Genomic DNA, 16,175 nt, shown 5'->3' on the forward strand with positions numbered 1-16,175 from the left:
ACATCAGAATAAAGACAAACCCATGAAATGCATTTTATATGCTGAAGATGAATGCCGTTGATACCTTCTCTTTAAATGAATAGCATAGAAAATCTGAAAGATGCTGAGAATTTTTTTAGCTTTTACTTACATCAGCTGTAATTAATGTTTGCATTGTGTTTTAAGTGATTAATAAGCTTTAATATCCTGGCATTCTCCATTTTTAAAGTTAATTCTCTCAAAACAAAAGAAAGTCTGTTTCCCATTTGTTTTCTGCATCTATTGCTGTTATAACTTCCATGGAATCTGTACAGGACTGATGTACAGACATTAATTTTCAAGTAAATCCTAAAAATACCATTGTAAAAATTACAAGTGTAGTTGTGCATCTTTTCATCTTGGCTTTTTCCAGATGATATGTATGAATTATTCATCTCTATTAGGGGTTTGTACTTCAGAAAGTAAAGGTGGCTCACTTCAGATGACAAACTGTCGTCTGTCATTAAACTGACCAGGTCAGAAAGAGTTTTAGCTTAAGTAACTTGAAAACAAAAGCAAAAACACACCCCAAAACCCCCACCCCATTCTTTTAACGTTTTGCATAAAGTTGGAGTTTTCTTTCAAGTATATAGTTACTTACTTTTTTAAGAGTTCTTGTGGAAATTTTAATCATCTGCTGAATTTTCTGTGAACCATGCATAAAAAGAATATGACGTACGTATAATATATAAATTTATGTGCGTGCATGTCTATGTGTGTGTGTGTGTGTATTAGTAAAACTGATTTGTCTTTCATACTTAACATAAAGAAAAAATCTCAAAAGCTGACTATGTTTGGTGACAATACTTAAGTGTGCATGTAGCCACTCTGTGTAAAATTTTGACCCTACTGCGACCGATGTTGAAAATTCTTGTGAATTCACTGATACAAGGATTTGATCATGTGGAACTATTTTTTATTTGTACTGAGGCCTTTTTTTGCACATTCTGTGTGTCAGAAAGGGGTCCTCAAGTACTGCTCAGATGGTGTAAATCAGCATAGTTCCACTAATCTTTACAGAGCAGTAGGGTTTGCATCATCTGAGGAACTTCTCTTAGACTAGATCAGAAGAAGTTTAGTGTCATAATTAGGCCTTCATTTTTATTCAGAACTTGCTGGAGTACTCACCACTTAAATAATCAAGGTTGTTCATCACTTCTAAAATCCAAGTGCATTCCAAATTTTAGCTCTGCAGAAACCAAACAACAGAATTTCCCATGTGCAGCTCAGTCTCATTTCACATTGTGTAGTTCTTTACTCAAAAGGCCCTCAGACTTTGTGTTTCAAACTTATTTAACAGTTATCCTGAAAGAAATGTCAACATGACCTAACTGATGGAAAAATTGCACCTTATTGGTAAGGCGGAGAATAACTGCATATTGGTTTTGACAGAGCTAAAAAGTATCCATGGTAAATGGAAGCAATTATCCTTACACATTTTACAAAAACCTTAAATACTTCTTGTTGCTATACAATATGTTCTCAAAGCAAGCTTATGCATTTGAAGTTTTACAGTATTTTTCTTATTCAGTTAAACAAAAATTTTGTGTTTATTAATGTTCTTTGTTCATAAGGATGTTAGTTTTCCTAAATGCATTTCTTCCAGAAAATCAAATACACAGTAATATTGCACATTGGTGTGCCCAGAATTATACTCTGATATTCAAAGTACACAGTTTTAGATGCTTTAGTCTACTGTTCAATACTAGATAAAATATCAGTCGTAAATTGAAACATACATTAAACCCAGACAGACTGCTGCAAAATGTTCAACTTCCAGGAATAACATCTTAAAAGAGTAACTAAGTCACTTTCAAATTGTGTCAAGTACTTTAATCTCTGTCATGAAGCGAGACAAATTTAAGGCTATATAAGAAGAGAAAAAAAATTCATCTATAAACCTCCCAACTTCACATTAACAAACACTGTTCTTTGAATATGCACCAAAGTAGTGTGACACATAGAGTAGTAGAACTGTTGTTGGAGTTCATGATTTTCCTGTTCTTTGCACTCCCTTTTGACAGATCTGAACAAAACATTGGGTGTTCTCAATAATTTTGCAAAACAGAAGGACACTTCTAGAAATTTGTGGACACAGTGGATGGTGTGGCACTTGGATTGGCAAATGTGATTGTGAAGTTATTTGAATGTTTCTGTGCCCAATTTGTCTGCCCACTGAGGAGGCCCTTACTTTGGACGTAGTGAAATTTTGAAAGACTACTGGCTTGTGAGACAGCTCTGAAATCAATGGAAATAGAATAATTTACTGTATAGTGCAAGAAGGGATGGCAGAAATAGTCCTTTAATTGCTTCTTTATGCAGTTGTAGGCTATTTAACTTCTTAAGAGTGATCAATTTTTCAGTCTTCTTTTTGGGTAGATGGAGCCCATGCATTAACACAGTTAGAAAATGAACACACTTGCTCTCAAAGTGAAATTGAGGAATAGTGAGTGTTGTATATTTTTATACAAAAATCAACCAAATTTGTTTTTCAGATATCTGTGGTTTTGTGAGAAACTGACATTTTTAGGTTTCCTTTGGAGTAGTTGAACTTTGCATGCAATTAATAGTGGCCTTGTGAGAACAAAAAACAGATAGTGGTATACTGAGTGAGAAAATGTGCTACTTTAGATGTGTTTTTACTTGAATAAATTAATGGTACTTATTTAATCACAAGGTCATTTTATAAGTAAACTTATAAAATGTGCTTTACTATGGAGTATGTGTAAAGCCTGCACATTTTTTAGATTCTGACCTTCACCAGCTCTGTTTACTCTGTTCTCTTTGTGATACACTGAAGCTGTTCAGTACACATAAGACAAATATTAAATTGAAAAGCTAACTCTATATATAAAATACAGATATTTTGAGTTAGATTTACATTTAAGAATTATCCAACATTCTTCAATTCAGAAATCTGATTAAACTGTCTATTAAATGCAGATTTACAGTAATGGTGATATGTTGCTATTAAATTATCAAATCAATGGAACGCGGAAACTTCAGACTCTTTAGTGATAGAGACACAGACGTTTGCTGGTTGTATCATGGGCAAATTCATTTATTTCTATGTAAATCTCAGCACAGTCTTGCATAGTTACATTCTGACTGAAGGTAATCAACAAAGTTTATAAAATGTGATGTGTGTATATATGTGTCCTCTTAAAGATAGATGTTTTCCCAGATCCTTTTTTATACCAGTTCAAATTTGGAATTTACATTATATACATATACTTTATTGTTCTAAATAAAGATATTATGCACTGCCAAATAATTAGTATATTGTGTTGTGTCAGTCCCATTTAAGACCTTTTTTTAAGTCCTGTCATCTACTGGAAGAATTTTCTGTCAGAATGTATGCTTCTATATACAGACTCTTTCATATTACATTTAATTTCTCCATCATCCATTTGGAATTTTCCTGCCAACAAAGCATATGTTCTTAGTATCAGCCTTCAGTGCTGATCTGTAATGTAACTCTGATTATGAAAAATATTCCAGCTTCAGAATTACAACTTTCTTATAGCTCCATAGTAGGCTTAAATTTGTTTGTGCCCTGCTTTAGGCAGTTTTTCATGTGCCAGTCTTGCTATTAGCCACTTACAGGGATTTTAATTTAATTTACCACTAAAAACTCTGAATGTTGTTGATGCGCTTCTTTTGTAGTTAGTGGCATTTACCAACTCAAAAATTTATTACAAATAAATGGGGGTTTCAGCTGAGACAAGAGCTTACACCATAAAGATGGCATCCTTCTTTTAAGCTTTTGACAGTTTATTGTGGATTTTCAGTAAGGAGCCCAGAACAGGGCATGAAACTGGGAGGAAAACCTGAGCTGCTCAGGGAGCTCTGGCACCTCTCCACTCCTGAGAAAGAGTGAAAGAATTCCAGCCTAAGAAGAGATAAACTAGCTGACGCCTTCGGCCTACCTCAAAGAGAGGTAAGGAGCCTTGGAAGGAAGACAAGGCAAAGTGCCATAGGCAGATATGGGGGGGTTACAAATAAGAGTGAGGTACAGACAGGACAGATAAGAAAGAGCAGAAAGATGGGTTCATGGGCTGGGAGACAGGGGAACAGAATTTGTGGATGTCAGAATTTAGGGCATGGACAAGAATGAGAGCTGTGGCTGCTGGTCTGGACGCAGTCCCTCAAGGGTCTGTACTGGGACCAGTGCTGTTTAATATCTTCATCAGTGACACAGACAGTGGGATCAAGTGTACCCTCAGCAAGTTTGTAGATGACACCAAGCTGGGTGGTGTGGTTAGCATACCTGAGGGACAGGATGTATTTCAGAGGAACCTGGACAAGCTCAAGAAGGGGACCCATGTGGATCTCATGAAGTTCAACAAGACCAAGTGCAAGATCCTGCACCTGGGTCAGGGCAATCCCCAGTATCAATAGAGGCTAGGGGATGAAGGGATTGAGAGCAGCCATGCAGAGAAGGACCTGGAGGGTACTGGTGGCTGAAAATTGAACATGAACTGGTGATGTGTGCTCACAGCCCAGAAGGTAAACCCTATCCTGGGCTGCATCAAAACAAATATGGCCAGCAGTTTGAGGGAGGCAATTCTGCCACTCTGCTCTGCTCTGGCAAGACCTCACCTCTAGTACTGTGTCCAGCTCTAGAGTCCTCAGGAGAAGAAGGACGTGGACCTGTTGGAGCAGGTCCAGAGGAGGGCCACAAAAATGATCAGAGGGCTGGAACAGCTCTCCTATGAAGAAAGCCCGAGAGAGCTGGGGTTGGAGAAGAGAAGGTTCTGGGGAGACCTTATTATAAAGCTTTTGCAGTATTTTGAAGGGGCTCATAAGACAGTTGAGGACAAACTGTTTAGTGGGGCCTGCATTGATAGGAAAAGGGGTACTGTCTTTAACCTAAAGAGGGTAGATTTAGACTAGATATGAGAATAATTTTTTTTTACAATGAAGGTGATGAAACACTGAAAGATGTTGCCCAGAGAGGTGGTAGATGCTCCACCCCTGGCAACATTCAAAGTCAGTTTGGATGGGGATCTGAGCAACCTAATCTAGTTAAAGGTGTCCCAGGTTATTGCAGGGGGGTTTGGGCTAAATGACTTTTAAAGGTTCCTTCCAACCCAGACTAAGTAGCATACTTAGATGGAGTAAAGGGTAAGAGCAAAAGTCTGGGAAAACAGATGTAACTCTTCAGCCAAAAAGATGCTACCTTAATGTTTTAGGTAGTCTGAATTAGAGTTTTTGGTGCCTTACATAGGTACTGACTGACTAACCTCTCATCACTGGCACCACCACTTCGTCTGAACCCTAGAGCCATAAATGTGCTAAAGGATCGAGAGCAATATTTACCTTCAGTTTTCCAATTTCAGTGTCTCCAAAACAATGAAAATAAACATCTTGTTCAGTGGACAGAAACAAAGGCAATCTTTGTCCAAGGCATGGAAAGCATTAATAATGTCATTTTTCTACTTCTGTCATGCAGAAAAGCAATGCTTATTATAATAAACTACTGTTTATTGATAGCAATACATTTGAACATCTTAACACTTCTGTGAAATGACAGTATTTTAGAGCAACTGGATATATGACCACTCCACATACACTCCATGGTACACTCCAGTGTAAGTTTATTCCATATCAACAAATGTGTGTTACTAAACTTTTTTTTTCCTGAGTTTCTGAATGGCAATATATATGACAGTTTTAGTTTTAACAAGATGGTTTTTTTTCAGAATGTCACATTATATTAACAACTTACAGAACCACTTTGTTATTACTCTTCATGTAGCCATTGATGATACATTTTCTTCTAAAGTTCCAACATTTCTAAAATGGATTAAGTTTCTCAAAAACTACAGTAAAGCATGTGCTAACACAATAAAGTTTTGTGTTGTTATGTGCTTAAAGGGAATTATTATGTGCTGGCGTGTAGTAGAAAATTAGCTTAAATTGAAGCATACTGCCAAAATTGTGAAGAGTGAGGGAAAGGAAGTTTAGCCCTCTTTTTCCTCCACTGTATCCTGAGGAAAGTAGTTTCAACACGTAACAGGAAAAATCCCGAATGCTATTATAGCTCCCCTGGCTTGTGGCCTTTTCTTCAAGATCCCATGATAAGCAAGCAGGAACTAAAAATACAGATTAGACTTCTTCCAGATAGACATGAGCCTTGGGCTTCTGTCCAGTCACAAAATACAGGGACAATTTTCATTCTTTTTTGGCAAACGAGATATTTTCTTGAGCTCATGGAAAAATGTTCAACTGAGATCACAAAAGCCTCTTTGTTTGTCACCAGTTCTGCTGTGCAGGATAATAGCATGATAGTAAAATTGGCCCAATTAGAGTAAAGAAGCTGCAGAGCAAGATGTATAGCTTTTGTCAGTTTAAGTGACTACTCCAAGTGACAAAATGTCATCTTAGAAATTTCACCTTGTCATCTCCTACACTGTGATTGATGATTATTAGGACTCCACAGGTTATTTAATCTGTCATGTACTTAAAGTCAAATATTTTAGACCTTCCTTTTTCTCAGTGATGCTGTCATCATTAACAAAACATAGAACAGCCTTCACCTTTAGAAATGACAAAACGGGGATGTGTCTCAAAACCAATTAATAGCATCAGTGAAGGCAGAGGCATAGCATCTAAATCTTTTGAATCACATACCCGAGAATAATGCAGTGAGCTCTTTGGGGCAATTACTCCTTTACCAGAAGTTGAGAAGAAATTATCCTACTGACGTGGTGGTACCACTTGGCAGGTTTTTTTTAAGCCTTGTTTCATACTGTTCCAGAGGAATCCAATTGCTTCAGTCAGTAAGCACATTGGTTTTGTGATTTTTTTTTTTTAAATCCTTTAACCCTTGGATCAAACAAAGAGTCATGCAAATGAACAATGCTGTTATGTGCTATAATTGGGTACTTACTACATTTCAAACAGAAACACTGATACACAGCAAAGTTTTAAGCATACTAATGTCTATAATGTAGTCTTCTTGTAGCCTATGATGTAACATGTAATGTAGTGTGTGCGCATGTGGGGGATAGAAGGTGCTGCAGGTAAGTGGCAGAGAAGACAGTGTTTGGATTTAGCAAACTTTACAGTTTAACTACCATGAGCTTCAATCATACACCCTGAAGGAATGGTTGCACATTACAGAATCACTTCACAACTCCATCCCTTGGCAAGAGTGACCCTCAGGACTGCCAAGTCCTGTGTGTTGATCAAAAGGCCCACTGGGTGCCCCACCCTGTGCTGTACTCCCCAGACATCAGCAGCTCATTGCTGTCACACTTCCCTCTCTCTGCCAGAACCACATGCACCTAGGTGTGTGCAGTAGATGTGCCCCTGGGGCCACTGATAATGAAACTATCTATCTAGATTTCCATATAGGCCACTAAGGCTTTTTCATGGAGAGTCAAGTACTGATTTGAGCTAGAACAGAACTAATTTTGTCAGTGATTTTAGTCTTCAGCTCAGTCTCTTCAACTAACTGCACTTTCTAAAGTTACAGGCTGATTTTCACAGACAGTGTCTCCTTCCAGACGTGGTAACACTCGATGTTTATAATTACTACCAAGAACTGGTGTTCAGACCAAGGTCATTGTTAAATCTTGTGTACCATGCTGGAGGGTGCAGAAAGTAAAAGGCTGTACTTGCAAGGTGGAGAGAATAGGACAGGTGACCCTAAACTGACCAAGGAGTTATTCCAGCCCATATACATAATATTCAGTATAAAGCTGAGGGATCGAGAGGGTCAAGCTCTCTTCTTCAGTGGCCAGCATCCAAGGAGGACTCTGTCCGTTCTGCCTTTGACTCATTTTTGTGTGTTCCTGAACCCAGTTTCAGAGTCCAGCTCCTGAGTTTGATTCCTGTCTGTCACTGAGTTCAGTCTGGGACTTCACCAGTGCCTGCTCACAGCATCAGTGGTGACAGTGATGTAATTCCCATCAGGCAGTTGGCTTCAATACTGTTTTCAAATATATATGTATAGATTTAATTGTATTACTATTATTTTCTTTAAAGATGGTTTAGTTTTCTTTCCTAATCCATAAGTCTGTTGCCTTTATTCCCTTTGTTTTCCCATTTGGGAAGGGAGAGGGGCTAATAGAGATCATCTGTTATTTGTTTAGGGGACAGCCCAGACCTAAACCTTCACAAGTTAAAACTGGGCTCTGGGTTGTAGGATTTAAACAGGTCTTCTGCATTTCATCCTGATCTATAACTGAAAACTCCTCAAATCTCCAGATTTACTCTCTTGCACACCTAAACCTTTGTATCCTGTTATTATCCAGTCCCTCCTTCAGCCATTATCCCAACTCTGCATGTTTTTATGTTGAGTCATGTTCTGCAATTAAAGCTTCACATATCCCCGTTGTGCTTAGCAGTCCTACTGATAGCAGCTTTTATGTAGGCAGTAAACATTCAAGTCAGTATTTAGGAAGAAAACACTTCAAATTGTTTAGCAAAAGATTGGACTTCTGAAATTGTCCCAGATGGATTAATCTCAAAAGTTGCTGTATTTGTAACTCATATGAAGGGTGAGGTCACCACAACCACCAGATGTGAATGTAGTACAGCTATAACTGGGGTATTGCTAGTCTGACTGCAAAGTGTACTGCACAGCTGTATGCATGCAGGCTGCCAGCACTGGAACTCCCTGCAAGAGAGTTCTCGGAGAAAAAAAAAAAAAACAAAAAAAACCCAAAACCAAACCAAACCAAAGCAAAACAAAACCTTTATGTTGCATAAATATGTTAACTCTGTTTTCCCCTAAAATTATCTGCCCATCAGATTTAAGATAGCAACAGCTGGTCAAGTTAATTGTCTATTTATTTGTGTGATCGGTTCTTACAGAGTTCCTGTTGATAGAACTGCCTAAACAGATTGGCTGAACTCTAACTTCTGTTGGTGAACCTCTTGTTGGTCTTGATGAGACCAAATACATCCTGAGCTCATTTTACTAGACTTCTTGCTGCATCCCCACCACTTTCTGTGACCCTCACCTCTCCAACCATGAGTCACTCCATTCCCAGGCTCTTCCCACTCCTTATTCCATGCCTGTTACCAACCCTTGCTGTGTTGACCAGTGCTGAAGAACAGTGTTTCTTTCCTGACCTAAGACATGCAGTGCATCCAGCCCAGCACCACCTGCACCTTCTTGTGGCTATCCAATGGCCAGGCTTGCATGCTCTGACCAGTCAGACACCAACAGGGAAGAATATGGCCTCAGAAACCAAGCAGCAGCCGCTGTCTCTTCACTTTACACCAGCAGTGCTGCTCCACAGACTGTGTCTTTAACTTCCCTCCCTCCTGATCTCAGAAGGCTTGCGTTATATTTTACACAGCAACCCTGATTCAAAGGGACAGAGGAGCACATACTTCCTCACAGCCTGGCAAGCAGGATGTTGAGAATACCTGTGATTTATTTTTTTTCTGCTTCCTGGGCAAATGCTTTAATGGCTTAGCCGTTTAGTAACAGGAGGAATAGTCAGTGCTCTCCTTGTGTGCAGTGATGGGAAGGCAAGTGCCTGATCCCTGATCTTAAAAAGAAAATATTTTCTAGATGCACGCAGTCTTGCAAGCGATGTAATTAAGTCATATTTATTACAAGTCTTGGAATTCTATAACTTCTTTGGAAGGGCAGAATAAGCATAGAAGGAGAAAGCTGCAAATTAATAATTCATATTAAGTGGTTAATTACATGAAACACTTGCATATAAATCCTAGAATGTCACACAGGGATTCCTGAATTTAATCTGCCAGTTCATAATAGACCTTGTACATTGCAAATATGCATTTAATCTGATTTGAAAGAGATACGAAAGCAGATTTACAATACAGAAAACTATTAACTGTCATTATGTAAATATTAATTTCATTTACATTTCAAACTTTTCTCTGTTGTTCTATAGAACGATAACAGTAGTCTAATAAGGTCAGAGTCCAACTACAGGAAACAGAGGCAGCCATCATACGATTCTGGTAATTAAATAAAGCATGGGAAATACGAAAGCATGTCATCTACTTGATAAATGTTACTCATCTTTGGAAATTTAAAAATCTGTTCAAGGAAGACACACTAAAACAAGAAAACACAAGTTGTTTTTTTTTTTTCTTGGAAGAGTGTAACCTTTCTGATCATAACAATTTTTTCTGACCTTAAATACTTCCCTGCTCTATCAGTAAGGTATTTAACTTGCTTTCAAAGCCACCAAATACATTTCTGGACTGAGCTTAATTTGTGACTGATTTTTCATTTGTTTCCAGTCTCATTACAACTTTCTTTATATTTCAACACATGTTTTGAAGATTAGTGCTTCTGGAAAGCAACCAAAGCTACAGCTCTAGTAAAAGTTATCTGCAGAGAAGTCTCTAGAGGCTGTGTGTGCTACAGTTTCCCACCATTTATCACCGCTCCTCTGCCCAAGGTTACTGCTTCCAGAGGAAAGTTGGCAGCTTTGCAGGAAACAGCTCAGGTAAGCATTCCTCACCCATTTTGATACAAAATCAAACAGGCCAACTTGAAACTCCTTATAAACGACTGGTATTTAATAAATGAAGCTGAGGTAGGTGATAATGCGTTGCAGGGGTTGAGGACTTCTCTCATCATGCATTCTGCTGGCTCTAGAGGAAGAGAAAATTATTCACAAAGGACTCCTAATGGACACCTCAATATGTGAAAAATCACATCACAGCCTGTGGCAATCATCTGAGTGCAGTTTGCTAAAAAGAATAAACAAAGAAACAAGAATAAACAAACAAATAAAGATGCCAACAGACCGAGCTGGCAAATCACCCATCCAAAGAACAAGTATGTTGATTAAGCACAACAACACAAAAGCTGAAAACTTGGTCATACCATACAGTCTTAAGAAACATCAAAGCACAATCTCTAGTTTTCAAGTTATTCCCTAGAAACTAGATTGCCTTTCATCAGGAAAGTTAATCCCTCCCTTCTTGCCTAATTTCCAGTTATACAAGGCACAACTTGTTCATTCCAGGCAGTGTTTCTCAATGACAGCCAGGACCTCAGAATACCAGTGAGGCAAAAATAACCAAATCCACCAGCTGTTGAAGTCAAAGTTGCAAACAGATACAGAAGAGACAGGAGTTATAAAGTGCTTTTTCTAAAACATTACCTCTCTTGGTTCAAAAAAAAATCACTTGAGTCAGTTGGCTTGTTTGCTACAAGGCTGATATGCAGAATTACTTTCCTGCTCTAACCTTGAGGACAAAGATTCAAGTTTTTGAATAGCAGAAGAATACCACCACTTAGGTTTTATCCATCTATTGGGAATATTTACTTAACTGAGTACAAAATTGATTAGTGTCTACAAAACTTTTCCATTAGAGTTCAGCCAAGCATAATATCTCCATTGTTTATTCCAAGGACTATTGTACTTTTCCTTTTTCTTTTTTCCTCTGCAATATTTTGCAAAAGTTTTCTCTTAAACTGAAGCTACTTCTAGTTGTTTCTCACTTCAACTCTTGTTTGACCTTTTCTACCTACCTCTAGAAAACTAGAACATTTTGTTAAACGGAAGTTTTACAAAAATACTGAAGTGTTTTTGGTAAAAAAAAACCACTGTTGACCAATTTTTTGAAAGACCTAGTATTTAATTTTATGTGGCTCTAACTCAGGACTGGCATGCTAAAGTGGGTCTAGATAAACTTCCCTATATTAAGTAGGTAGCATAACAAAGATACAAAAGATTAATTAGCCTCACAGGAATAAAGGACAGGCATTTCACCTTGTGAGAGATACCTGTTTTTTCCACCCTACTTAAAACTGTCTGTAAGTTTTCCTCTCTCATAGGTCTAGAAATATGAACGGAAATGTTTTATCAAAAGTTCCTACTAGGTTGTAAAGCTTTAAAACTGATCAGTTTCTTACTTGGGTATGTTATCAGACTGGAATAATAACCCATCCCCCTACCCCGTACAGAGTCAGTGCTACCTTTGTCAGTCCTGAAGCAAGTAATTTTTACCTACTAACAATAAAAAGCTCACAGTCTCCCTGGGTCTACTCAACTGAACATCAGTCTTTACTCAAAATAATGTCCTTTAATGTCTCACAGCTCCTTTGCTGTACGGTGTTGCTTACTTCCCTAAGGAACATAGAACAGACTGTTCCCTTTCTTTCTTCAGAAGCCTTCTATACATTTGAAATCTATTAACTTGTGTCATTCCAGCCACTTCCAAACTACAAAAACCCATTTACTTCAGTTTTTCTTCACAGACCATGTTTCCAGTAAGCTCCACTCACTGCTGACTCTCCAGCTTATTCAAATATAGCCAAAAGGTATTGTTTATAAATTAGCCGTTGAAGTGCTGGGGTTTAAGCCCCCAGCCCTAAATGAGGGTTGGCATATGGATGATGCCCACAACCAGACAAGAAAGACTTTCCTTATTGTTTTTCACCCAGGGTCTGGCCAGTCTTGGGTAGGAACCAATTAGAAGATCACCACCAGGTGCCCCTTCCTTCAGCAACTTAACAGCATAAAAGCTGGCTCTGCCTGCAGTGGTGTTGGGAAGTTCACCCATATAGTCAATGTGTTGTTTAGGGCTTTCAGTTAATAGAAGGGCTTCTTCACTATCCACTGCAAGTAGCATTCCTAGTTATGGTGGGACAAGATCAGGACAGAAAGAGGATTATGTATGTAATGATGCTTTTCTTTGGCAATTGTTATAAAATTGCAGTTAGACTGGTGGCCTGGCTTATTCCTTTCCTCAGGGCCCAGTTTCTAGCTTGGCTTGCTCCTTTCTTTGCCTGAATCATATATATTCAACAGTGAATGAATTGATCTATTTACTTCTCTGGTGGTTAACCATCTCATATCTGTCTTATGTACTTTGGAATGGGGTGGTAAAGTCTTTCTTATATGTATCCTTCTAAAGGCCTTGTCCTTCCTACTGGGACAAGTGGTCAGTGAAAGAGCACTACATTTTCGAAGTGTCTGCTATTTGAAATAAGATGGACGTATTTACTTCTGTGGACTTGATCAGTAGATGTTGAATCACTAGAACAGAATCCCTCAAAGATTTTCTGGGTCAGAGTACTTTCTGTGAACTTTTATCACCTTTTGAAGAACATATCAGTAGGTATTACTGTTTAGTATTTAAATTACTATTATCAAAAATACTGGAACTTTTTTTGTCTTAGAACTAACAGTAGTACAATAGTCCAAACTAAGCTGAGATATTTGTAAATGAGAAAATGCTAACACTAAATCAACAGTCAACAGGTGAGATCAGCCATGTAGTGGATTTGATCAATAAAATTATTTTGTATATTGAAATGTTCTCTTTCTTTGAATGTGTTTAATGAAATTAAACAGAGCCATTTAAGATTTGTTTCTCAGCTAGGATGTCACTGTGAGCTTGAGTAGCAATACTGCAGTTTTGCCAATCACTGAATAGTTGACATGCTATGAAAGTTTTCTTCAGTAACCCATCATACATATTGAACAGAAATGTTCACAAGATGTTTTCCTTAGATTTTCTGAAAAATGGCAATTGTATGTAATTTTAAAACACAAATATTTTTCAGATAGTACAGCATTTCCCTAAAGAAGGAAACTCCAGGTCTGTCTCTGAAGAAAAAGCTTGCCTACGTGGGAATTGTTCCAGAGTGGCTACTTCTGATTAAATAGAGGAATGGGCCCTCTAAATGTGAGCTAATACTCCCTGCTTCCAAATAAGTTAAACCATTTTGAAAAGGGTTTAAGTTAATTCAGTACAAACAGTCCCATTTCCAGTCAGGGTGTTCAACACCATGTACAAATTAACTGCTTAATGTAGATAAAGAGGAAAAGGGTTTGTTGCTTTAATTTAAACCTTCCTTTAATAATTAATTTTAGTGATAAACAAGTCATCAGTCCAACCATATTTTTAATGCAATATAAATGCCAGCAATGGAACAGTATCAAAACCCATTAGGCAAATATTTTATACAAAGCTGGAAAATGTACATTATCTGAGAACTAATTATTCATCTAGCTTTTTAATATATTTTATTATTACAAGACTTCCTCAACATGTTAGTATATATTATTCCTCTACCTTCAATAAATACACATTATATGAGTTATATAACAAATGTCTCTATCTAAGTAAAAATCATATAATCAGAAGAATCAGTTATAATCAGATAAAAATATAACTTTTCAAATCAAAAATATAAATCAGATAAAATCTCTCAAGCCAATTGTGTCACAGTCCAAAAGCACAAAGGAAGCTCCCTCTGAACAGTTTAAATCACACCTAAGTATCATCAGACATTTGAATAATTTCCTTTTCTCTGGAAAGCCACTTACATTTTGGGGGGGGGGGGAAGGGGGGGGAAATGCAATGGTGCAGTCTTGTGTAAGGGCATGCCAAGGGGTGGGGAATTTGCCTTTGTGTATGGTGGTGACATTATGGGAAGAATACTTCATCCTTCCCGACACCGCATTGAACCCAGCTTTCTCTGAATTCATTTGCAACCTGCTCTGTCTGTTCCATTTTCATCTCACCTAGCAAGGAGCTACTATCTGTAGCAGTGACATGAGAACAATACTTTATGTAAATAACTTCCAAGTGGAGGTAGTCATTAATGCAGACAGTTCCAAAGGCAAGTGAAATAGCGTTTGGCAGTAAGCACTGTTAATGACACTGTCCCTTAGGATTGTAGTCTGATTCAGAACATGAGTTCTGAATCACGAGCATGAGTTCTGAATTCAGAACATGTTCAAAACATGCCTTTCTGACTTCCTTATTTTTTGCTGCTTTTTTTTTTTTTTTCCCAGGGATATGATCCTCCAAACTATAGATAGGGCTTTCTCCTGTTGCAGCAGGGATTATCTGGGAGGCTCTCATTAGGTCCAGTGCACAGAGAAGGCATAGAACAAATAGGTATAAGGTTGAAAGACAACATAAGAAGGAGGTAAATACTCAGTATCCATCATTAATCTGTGTTCCCTAGGTTTCCAGCCTATGTAAATTCAAGCTGAAGTTTAAAGCTATATCCATAGCCACATGTACACTTCTCCCACCATTCAAAATTCAGATTGTGTTAGGTAAGTGCCACCTTTTCCTTTGTGGATGGCCTGTACCTCCTCTCCTGCTCTGGCACACACTTACCCAGACACACAAGCACAACCAGGCACAGTGGAGCATGTTTCATCTGAACATGGACAACCCCATAAAGCATTCTTGTGCAGATGCCAGCTTGCAATGGCTGGACACAACAGATTGGTCTCAACTGAAGGGAATAAAAAGCAGAGCTAAGTGTCTCATGTAAAGGATTTTAGGGGAGGATGAAAGAACAATCCCTCTGTTGTTGGCAGAGACACTGCAGAATTCTTAGGGGATGTGGATTATTTTGCTTTTGATTTTTTTTTTTTCCTACAGCACATTAGGAAAGCTGAAAGATTACCAGGAAAGCAAACAAAAATCTGTTTTCTCAGGCCTGTGTTACCACACATAAACCCAGATATAGTAGATGGCCCATAAAAGGTGCAGTTTGGTCCCCAAAGTGTAACAACTGTCAGGTATATGCTCCCTTGTCCATGCTTAAACCACAGAACCAAATCAAAACCACAGGATAAGAATGCAGGTTGGAAGGGATGCCTGGAGACTGTCCAGTTCAACTCCTGCCAACATTCAGCAGCTCTATCACCAAAGTGACAGCAGGTATTCTAACCTTTCAGAGAAGGTTAGAGTGTGTTTTGTTGCAGGAAATGGGAGTTTAGGGTGCAGCACGAGAGCTATAGAGCCAGGTGTCCTGGGCTAAGCCAGGGGAGGGTTGATTTCCACAAGCGGCTGCAGGGGGCGGGGCACAGCTGGCATAATGGAACCAGCCGATGAGGTGTTCCATACCATGCTGACAGCGTGCCCTCTATATAAGGGGAGGGGTGGAGCAGCATTTGTTTTTTCACAGGTTAGCTTGTGGCTGGAGTAGGGAGAGCTGCTGCATCTCTAAGGGGTTTACTGTCACTCGCTTTATATATTATTTCATTGGTGTCATTATTATTGTTGTCTACTCTCTCTCTGTTGCTTTATTGAGCTGCCCTTATCTTAGCCCACGGGCTTCTTATTTTCTCTTCCTCCCAGTCCTCTTCCCCTGACACGGGGCGGGGGGAGAAGAAGGGGGAGCAGCAGGCAGCATTGTTGTAGTTTATCCTCGGTTGGTAGCTAAACCACAG

This window comes from Merops nubicus, unplaced genomic scaffold, assembly GCF_000691845.1.
Source record: "Merops nubicus isolate BGI_N331 unplaced genomic scaffold, ASM69184v1 scaffold595, whole genome shotgun sequence".
Lineage (NCBI taxonomy): Eukaryota > Metazoa > Chordata > Aves > Coraciiformes > Meropidae > Merops > Merops nubicus.